The sequence below is a fragment of the Trichosurus vulpecula genome, chromosome 3 (genome assembly GCF_011100635.1).
Source record: "Trichosurus vulpecula isolate mTriVul1 chromosome 3, mTriVul1.pri, whole genome shotgun sequence".
In the NCBI taxonomy this organism is placed as follows: Eukaryota; Metazoa; Chordata; class Mammalia; order Diprotodontia; family Phalangeridae; genus Trichosurus; species Trichosurus vulpecula.
The window spans coordinates 126,030,353-126,040,814 of NC_050575.1; positions in this window are offsets into that span (position 1 = coordinate 126,030,353).

The window sequence follows — 10,462 nt, forward strand, 5'->3', positions numbered from 1 at the left end:
TTCCACTGATCCACCACTGTATTTCTTAGCCGGTACCAGGCAGTTTTTCTGACTGCTGCTTTATAGTACAGTTTGATATCTGGTATAGCTAGGCCACTTTCCCTAGCATTTCTTTTCATTAATTCCCTTGATATTCTGGATCTTTTGTTCTTCCAGATGAATTTTGTTATTATTTTATCCAGCTCTGTATAAGAAGTTTTTGGTAGTTCAATTGGTATGGCACTGAATAAATAAATTAATTTAGGTAAAATTGTCATTTTTATTATATTAGCTCAGCCTAACCACGAGTAACTGATGTTTTTCCATTTATTTAGATCTGACTTTATTTGTATGAGGAGTGTTTTCTAATTGTGTTCATGTAGGCCCTCGGTTTATCTTGGCAGGTAGACTCCCAAATATTTTGTAGTGTCTACGGTAACTTTAAATGGAATTTCTTTTTTATTTGTTGCTGTTGGGCTTTGTTAGTAATGTATAGGAATACCGAGAATTTATGTGGGTTTATTTTATATCCAGCAACTTTAGTAAAGTTTTTTATTATTTCAAGTAGTTTTTTACTTGATTCTCTAGGATTCTCTAAGTAAATCATCATATCATCTGCAAAAAGTGATAATTTAGTTTCTTCTTTGCCTATTCTAATTCCTTCAATTTCTTTTTCTTCTCTTAATGCTAAAGCTAACATTTCTAGTACAAAATCGAATGATAGGGGTGATACTGGACATCCTTGTTTCACACCTGACCTTATTGGGAATGCATCTAGCTTATCCCCATTACCTATAATGCTTGCTGATGATTTTAGGTAGATTAGCTGTTTATAATTTTAAGGAAGACTCCATTTATTCCTATGCTTTCTACTATTTTTAATAGGAATGGGTGTTGTATTTTGTCAAAAGATTTTTCTGCATCTATTGAAATAATCATATGGTTTCTGCTAGTTTTGTTATTGATATAATCAATTATGCTGATAGTTTTCTTAATGTTGAACCAGCCTTGCATTCCTGGAATAAATCCCACCTGGTCATAGTGTATTATTCTCCTGATAAGTTGCTGCAATCTTTTTGCTAATATTTTATTTAAAATTTTTGCATCAATATTCATTAGGGAAATTGGTCTATAATTTTCTTTCTCTGTTTTGACTCTTCTTGGTTTAGGTATTAGTATTTGTGTCATAAAAAGAATTTGGTAGGACTCCTTCTTCACCTATTTTCCCAAATAGTGTATAAAGTATGGGAATTAATCGTTATTTAAATGTTTGATAGAATTCACACGTAAAACCACCTGGCCCTGGAGATTTTTTCCTGGGGAGTTCATTGATGGCTTGCTCAATTTCTTTTTCTGAGATGGGGTTATTTAGGTAATTTACCTCCTCTTCTGTTAACCTGGGCAATTTGTATTTTTGTAAATATTTATCCATTTCCCTAAGGTTGTCAAATTTAGGGGGCAAACAATTGGGCAAAATAATTCCTAATTATTGTTTTAATTTCCTCTTCATTGGAGGTAAATTCACCCTTTTCATTTTTGAGACTGGTAATTTGGTTTTCTTCTTTCTTCTTTTTAAATCAAATTGACCAAGGGTTTATCAATTTTATTGGTTTTTTCATAAAACCAGCTCTTAGTTTTAATTATTAGTTCAATAGCTTTCTTGATTTCAATTTTATTAATTCCTCCTTTGATTTTCAGTATTTCTAATCTGGTATCTAATTGGGGATTTTCTATTTGTTCTTTTTCTAGCTTTTTCAGTTGCAAGTCCATTTCACTGATCTCCTTTTTAATCTATTTTATTCATGTAGGCATTTAGAGATATAAAACTTCCCCAAAGAACTGCTTTGGCTGCATCCCATAAGTTTTGGTATGTTGTCTCATTATTGTCATTCTCTTGAATGAAGTTATTAATTGTTTCTCTGATTTGTTCTTTGGCGCATTCATTCTTTAGGATTAGATTATTTAGTTTCCAATTAATTGCTAGTTTATCTTTCCATGGTCCTTTATCACAAATAATTTTTATTGTGTCATGATCTTAGCAGGAAGCATTAACTATTTCTGCCTTTCTGCACTGGATTGTGAGGTTTTTATGCCCTACTACATGGTCAGTTTTTGAGTATGTGCCATGCACCACTGAGAAAAAAAAATATATTCATTTTTATCTCCATTCGGTTTTCTCCAGAGGTCTATCATATCTGCCTTCTCTAAAATTTTGTCCACCTCCTTAAATTCTTTCTTGTTTATTTTGAGGTTAGATTTATCAAGCTCAGAGAGGGGGAGGTTGAGGTCCCTCACTAGCATGGTTTTGCTGACTATTTCTTCCTGTAACTCTCTTAACTTCTCCTCTAAGAATTTGCATGCTCTGCCACTTGGTGCATATATGTGAAGTAATGATATTGTTTCATTGTCAATGGCGCCTTTTAGCAGGATGTAGTGTCCTTCCTTATCTCTTTTAATTAGATCTATCTTTGCTTTTGCTTTGTCTGAGATTAAGATTGCTACTCCTGCTTTTTTTTACTTTAGCTGAAGCACAATAGATTCTACTCCAGCCTTTTACTTTTACCCTGTGTGTATCCCCGTTTAAAAGTGTTTCTTGTAAACAGCACACTGTAGGATTATGGTTTTTAATCCATTCCACTATCCACCTCTGTTTTATGGGAGAGTTCATCCCATTCACATTCACAGTTATGATTACAAGCTATGTCTTTTTCTCCATCCTATTTATGCTTTTATTTCTCCCTTCTCCCTTCCACTCCTCAAAAGAGTTTTGCTTTTGACCACCCCCTTCCTCAATTTACCCTCCCTCTTGATTCCCCTCCCTTATCTTACACTTTTCCCCTTGCTATTTCTTCCCTCCCTTTTGACCACCCCTCTTTTTTCTTTCCCCTTTCTTCTCCTACTGCCTGTAGGACAAGTTTGATTTCTATACTTATCAGAGCATGTTATTCTTTTCTTGAACCAAATCTGATGATAGTAAAGCTCATATACCACTCTTCTCCCTCCCTTCTTTCCTTCTACCACAATATGCTTTTGTGCTTCTTCATGTGATGTAATTTGTCCTTTTCTATTACTTCCTTACCTCTTTTCCCAGAACCCTCCCTTTATATCTCTTAATTATATTTTTATCATTATATCCGTTATTTTATACAGATACCTACCGTCTATGTGTATTCCTTTCAATTGTCATAATAGCTGTACTATTCTCAATATTTACACATATGTGTGTGTGTATATATATATATATGTATATGACATATATAAAACAATATAATCCTATATGAGGATGTAAACAATTTTCCCTTACTGAATAACAAGGTTTGTTGGGTTTTTCCCCTCTGTTTACCTTTTTATGTCTCTCTTGAGTTTTGTATTTGAAGATCAAATTTTCCATTGAGTTCTGGCCTTTTCATCAGGAAGGTCTGGACTTCCCTTATTTCATTGACTGTCCATCTCCTTGCCTGAAAAATTATGCTCAATTTTCTGGGTAGTTGATCTTTGGTTGTAGTCCAAGCTCTGTTGCCTTTCAGAATACCATATTCCAGTTTCTCCTGTCATTTAATGTAGAAGCTGAAAGATCCAGCATGATCCTGACTGTAGTTCCACAATATTTGAATTGTTTCTTTTTGCCTGCTTGCAGTATATTCTCCTTGACTTGATAATTCTGAAATTTGGCTATAATATTTCTTGGAGTTTTCAATTTGGGATCTATTTCAGGGGGTGATGGGTGGATCCTTTCAATGACTATTTTCCCCTCTGGTTCTAAGACCTCAGGACAATTGTTCTTGAAAATTTCTTGGAAGATACTGTCCAGGCTCTTTTTTTCATGTTGGCTTTCCAGTAGACCAATAATTCTTAAATTGTCTCTCTGGGACCGATTTTCCAGGTCAGTTGTTTTTCCAATCGTATGTTTCATTTTTTCTTCTACTTTTTTTCATTCTTTACATTTTCTTTGACTACTTCTTGGTACCTCATAGAGTCATTAGCTTCCACTTGCTCAATTCCTATTTTTAATGAATTTCTGTCTTCATTTTGCTTTTGAGTCTCCTTTTCCAATTGGTTGATTTTACCTTTCAGGGTGTTATTTTCTCTATTTAGATTCTGAATCTCCTTAGCCATTTTGCCAATTTTGCTTTTTGAAGATTTGATCTCATCAGTGATTTTTTTTCCCATTTTTTCTTTTACCTCCCTAATTTGGTTTTTAAAGTCCTCCTTTAGCTCTTCCAGGAATGCTTTTTGGGCTTGAGACAAGTTCACATTCCCTTTTAATGTATCAGATGTGGGTATAGTGTCCATGCTGTTCGCTTTTGAATTGGTATTTTGATCTTCCCTGTCTCCATAAAAAGAATCAATGGTCCACGGTTTTTCGTGTTCCTCTTCATGTTGATTAGCTTTTCCCTGGCTTTAAAGTGGGTTTCTGCTTTTGGGGCTCAGGAAGCTCTGTCCCAGGTTTTTTGTTCTGGGAATTGTGAGCCTAGTTACTGGCTTTGTGTGCTATGGCTTCCGGTTTCCTGAGGTGTGGGGTGGGGGTCATCTGGCTGTCAGAAATCTCCTCTTCCCCTGGGGCTGCTCACCAGCACCGGTGATCTCAGTCATGGTCTGTGCTGGTGTCTGCCACTTCCCCTGGCTGTGCAAAGGCATATCTGGGTTCCTGGTGTTGACCCTTGCTGGCTCCACCCTTCTGGGACTCAGGAACTCCTGCTGTTTGGTTACTGAAGCCCCCCTTCTGGCTTCTCTATTCCAGGGTTTTTCCCAGGGTATTCTCTGTGTCTGGGAGGAAGGGATGAGAGGTGTTTACCTGGCCATTATGGCTCTCAGAAGTCCAAGAAGGCGAGTTTCAAACCTTTGGGCTGCAAGCCTCAGGAGTAGATGTATTGTGGCTGCAGGCACTGCCCTGCTGCCTCCTGTTGCTTCTACAGACTCCTGTCCTGTGCTGGGAGGCCTGGGGATCTCTGCCAGTTTCATGTGCCCAGCGTTCTCCCAGCCTGGATCGCTGACTGGTTTCTTCAGCTGTTTCTGCTTCGGTATGGTCTGGTGCAGCTCCGCATGCCCAGTGATCTCCCAGCCTACTGATCTGTCCTGTCGACCTGGCGGCCTCTCCTGTCTTGGAAATTTGCCCACTCAGTCTCCTAGTAGCTTCTAACTCTCTCAAATCTGCTCAAATTCACTTCTTTAGAGGTATCTGACAGAATTTGTGAGAGCTCCAGTAAGACATTGTTTTCACATGGCCATCTTGGCTCCCCATGAAGAGAATTCTTAAGAAGAGATTTTTATTTACCAATTAAATTCTCTCATGATAAAACCAAATGATGGGACTGTGGTTCCAGAATTGAGAAGCCAGAAATTGAGGTAAAGGTTAAAGATGAAGTCAGCTGTGATCTTTCTCACAGCTAATATATTGTAGATAATTGTTTATGTTTACCTGTTGTTATCTATTATCCTGGTAATAAATTGTATAGCCAGTAACCTTCACATTTATTTAAGCCTAGAAGGTGGGAGGGATTGGTAAATGATTGAAAGTTTATGGGAAAAGAGGTTGATATGAGTTGATTTGAGAGAGGTCATAATTTTAGCAATTGATGGGCAATTAATCACACTATTACCCCTTGTCTTCGAACTCAGGATGAGAAAGAATAATGAAAAACAGACTAGAACCAAGTAGAGAGAAGGGTGATGTCCCCACCTAGGCTATGTGTGAAGGTGGTTAACACTAAATGTCTTCTATACATAAGGATTTATATCTGGGATTTAAAATTTTTTTTACTGTAAGTATTATTTCTCTCATCACAAACCTACTTGTAACAACAATGCTTCTTGCAGCTTCTGTGGAGGTGTAAGGCCAATGACACCGGCACACAGAGGACTGCTAGCACAGGTTCTTTGATCTGCTTTTCTAAGGAAAGCAACTTTAAGAGGTTTACAATCTCACTTTAATTAAACATACATATATCATTCACTTAGTTAAGGGGGAAAAAGTCAACACCCTGAACTTCAGAAAAAACACAAACAGAAATTACAAGCAGAAATTATATTAACAGAGAAAAATAACACAAATCAGCATAAATAGTTAACATAGAAAGAAGAGCCAACATCTAGGTTTTTCAAAGTTGGGGGACTCTAACACCTCCCCAGAGTCTACACGCCAATATTCTTCCAATGAGTGAGCTCCAAAGCAAAATGCCAACCCGAGAGTGTATATACACTTCTTCAGTGTCAGAGGGCTTCTCTCCTCTCGAAGGCTTCACATCTCTTGTGACCTAATTAGCAAAAGGGTGTGGGCCTTCCTACAAACAAAGGCAAGACTCAAAGGCATTTGATTGCCTTAGCGCTGAGAAGCACTCCAAAACAAAAAACAACAAAACATCCCACTTTGCTTGCCATTACACTGCTGCATGCATACATATAAAGTTCCTGATAGTGCTGCTGGTAATTAGTAACATAAATTTGTCCATTTTACTATTTATTTGATACATATTAATTACATATAACTATTGATTCATCAGTGATGGCTATATGCATCACATATTTAATTATTAGTTTAATTGTATTGGTTTGCTAAATAAAAATTTTCTATTAACACTACTTGAAAAATTAGAGCCTTGCCTGTTTATTAAATAATGTTTCAGAATGTGATGTTTTGGAATGGGAAAGCGATAGGGGTCTCCCGATTTTAGAAGTAGACCTACAAAATAAAAACATGTAAATTGTCAGAATATTGAAAAGTCAAGGAATTGTGAGATTTTAAGGTAATTCATAGCAAAGTTGGGGCTTGAGAGACAACTCAGTATTCTATCAATTACCCAATTTATTGCATTATTCAAAAATGACAAATACAGTAAATATAGGAAAAAAGCATTTGGGAACTGATTTACATCTTTCATACTAAGGAAATGAAATTGACCAGGAGAGTAAAGGCCCTAGTAGTTAAAGGAAACCTGACAGTAAGGAGATTGTAAGGTGTTCTTAAGTCATAAAGGGATAATTCCTCCATGAGAAAAACAAAACATGGGTCCAGAAAGAGATAACTTATTTGTGAGTAAGCAAAGGCTAGATCCCTTGAATTGAACAATCATGTGACATCTGTGGGCAAAGCCATATATTAAATATATTATTAGATATATTAGATATATCATTGCAGAGGGCCATCCTAAGCTGGAAGCTTTTCTGGGAAAGTACTCTATCTTTCTCAAGGGAAATTGGGCTTACAGGGTAAGAGAATTATTGTTGTTGTTGTTGTTTGATGTTTTTATTTTTTTTGTTTTTTTAAATTATTTTTATTTTAAGGTCCAAATTCTCTCCCTCTCTCTTGCCCTCCCCTCACCCATTGAGAAGGGAAGAAATACAATACCCATTATATATATATGAAGTCGTGCAAAACATATTTCCATATTTGCCATGTTGCAAAAAGTAAAAGCAATAAAAATAAAGAAAGCAAGAAAATATGCTTCAATCTTCACTCAGAGTTCATCACTTCCTATTCTGGAGCTCATCAGTCCTTTGGAATTGTCATGGATCATTATATTGATCAGAGTAGGTAAGTCTTTAACAGTTGATTGTCATTACAAGATTATTGCTATTTTGTACAATGTTTTCCTAGTTCTGATCATTTCATTTTGTATCAGTTCATAGTGATCTTCCCAGGTTTTTCTGAAGCCATCCCCTTCATCATTTCTTACACACAATAACATTCTATCACAATCATATACTATAATTCCATTCATTCTACAAATGATGAGCATCCCCTTACTTTACAATTCTTTGCCACCACAAACAGAGCTACTATAAATATTTTTGTATATACAGATCCTTTTCCTTTGTTTTTTTATGTCTTTGGAGAGCAGACTGAGTAGTACAATTGCTGGGTCAAAGGGTATGCCCAGTTTTATAGCTCTGAGGCATAGTTCCAAACTGTTCTCCAGAACAGTTAGAGCTGTTTACAGCTCCCCCAACAGTTTATTGATGTCCCTGTTTTCCCACATTCCCTCCAGCATTGTCTTTTTCCTTTTTGTGACAGAATGATGACATAATTCTTAGTTGTCTAAGTTAGAAAATATAAGTAACTTAATAGCACAGGGTTTGAGGATTACTTAACCTAAACTCACATGGCAAACATTTCTACAAAAACCAGAAGGATGATTTGGTGTTAGTGGGATTCCATGGAAGGTGGGTGATTTCATTGTTAAAAATACTGTTAAGAATACTGTTCACTATAAAGGGGGAAGATCTGCTGATTTTGTAGTTTGTGTGAATGCTTGACTGAAGAGAACACTTCAGAGGGTAATCACAGCACCTAAGGAAGTGGGTGAGGTTAAACTGGAACAAATGTGTAGCAACCCGATACATGGCCCAGAGATTAAATGGTGTCTAAGTGGCATCAGTCTATGTGAGCCTATACTAAATATTAAAGAGTTGATGGATATAGAATGCAGAATAGAGTATGAACATAAACCTGTCCAGGGCTGCTTGCCTTGCTAAGATTCAACATCATATAGCCTTAGAGTACCCTCTCAAGGGACAAGAAAACACATCAAAAGAATCACACTAGTAATATACATTCAAAAGAAAGTTTATGGAGAAAGTCCTGCAAGTTGGAACCACAGTAAAAAAGGGCTTTTGTGAAAATTAAAAACAAACAAAAAACCCAAATGTCAAAATGATCTGATGCAAAATCACCACTATATACAGCTGGGCCCACTGTATATAATAGAAACTTAACAAATGTTTGTTGATTGATTAATTGTGGCTTCCAGTAAAAGATTGACTAGTAGTGAGCCTCTACCATCAACCAACTTAGGTATAGATATAGAAAGCTCAAGAAAGGAATTAGACTATAAATCCAACTCATATATAGGCTTGTTTTTAATGTTACAGGAGGAGGAAAAGTGGTCACTTGTGCAGGCAGATGAAGTTTCTATTTCTGAATTGTATATAATGTTATATTATACTTTTGAAGTATATATGTAGCATTATGTATATACTCTTATCATATTTAGCTATTATTATTAACACTAATATTGCATTGTTGTCCATACTGCTATTATAGCAACCTATCAAGTGATGTTTTACAACATATGTATTTTATATAATTTGCATGTAGATTTGGTATACCACTGAATGATTTTCAGGAACTGAACATTTTTTGGGTGATAGAGAAATCTAGCACTAGCTTCAATAGCTTCTCCCATCCAGACCATAAATACCATCACTAGGTCTGCAGGATGCAACAAAATGTTAAAAGAATGAAAGCTAAACTGTCATTAGAAAAGTTACCTGTCATGGCTGAAGAGAGACCAAGTAAGGTACAGAGAGAAAGAGAATAAGGAGAATGTTTTTCCCTGAAGAATTGGTTTAATTCTTGTCTTGTGAAGAAACATGAAGAAAAATTAGACTTTAATTGGTATCATGACAGAACTGAGTCATAGGAATTTGTTTTCAAAATTGAGAAGTAAGCAGTTGCAGTGATGATTCAAGGTGACTGTGTGATCTTTTTCATGGCTGATGTATTGTAAGTTATTATTTGTGCCTTTTTATTGCTTGTTACACTGTTGATAAATTATATACACCTTACAGTCTGGAATATTAGAGCACTGTATAAACATATCCATATGTGTGTATATATACACATACATGAAGAGAGAAAGGGAGAGGGAGAGAGAAAGGGAGAGGAAGAGGGAAAGGGAGAAGTTGAGAGAGAGGGAGAGGGAGAGGGAGAGAATCAAAAGCTTATGGCAAAAATGTTTCTCCTGGTTCTATTCACTTCACTATGCATCAGTTCATGTAAGTCTTTCCAGGTTTTTTCTGAAATTATCCTACTTGACATTTCATGCAGCACAATAATACTTCATTACAGTCGTACAACACAGCTTGTTTAGACATTCCCCAATTGATGGGCTTCCCTTTGATTTCCAATTCTTAGCCACCACAAAAAAGAGCTGCTATAAATATTTTTATACAAATAGGCACTTTTCCCTTTTTTTGTTTGTCTTTGGGATATAGATCTAGCAGTGGTATTGCTGGATCAAAAGTTGTGCACAGTTTTATAGCCTTTGGGGCATAGTTCCAAATTGCTCTTCAGAATGGTTGGATCAGTTCACAACTGCACCAACTGTACATTAGCGTCCCAACTTTTCCACATCCAACATTTTCCAATTTTTTTGGTCATACTAGATGGTTTTTTAGAATAAATAAGGAATATGGAGGTAGAGAAGGTTGATCACCTCACTAATGTTATCTGTGAAGGTGGTCAAACTTCAAACCCCTTCTACATTAACAATCATAGCTCACATATACTGTGTGAAAATTTGCAAAGCACTTTATATTCATCGTCTCATTTAACCAGTATAGAGTATTCCGGGAGTGGTTGAAGAGGGCTCAGGTTGACAAGGTTATTGCCTCTTACTTTCTGAACACTGCCTTTGAGAGTATAGCTTAAGATCATAAGATCATATTAGCTTTTTTTCTTCCATATCACACTGTCAACTCACAC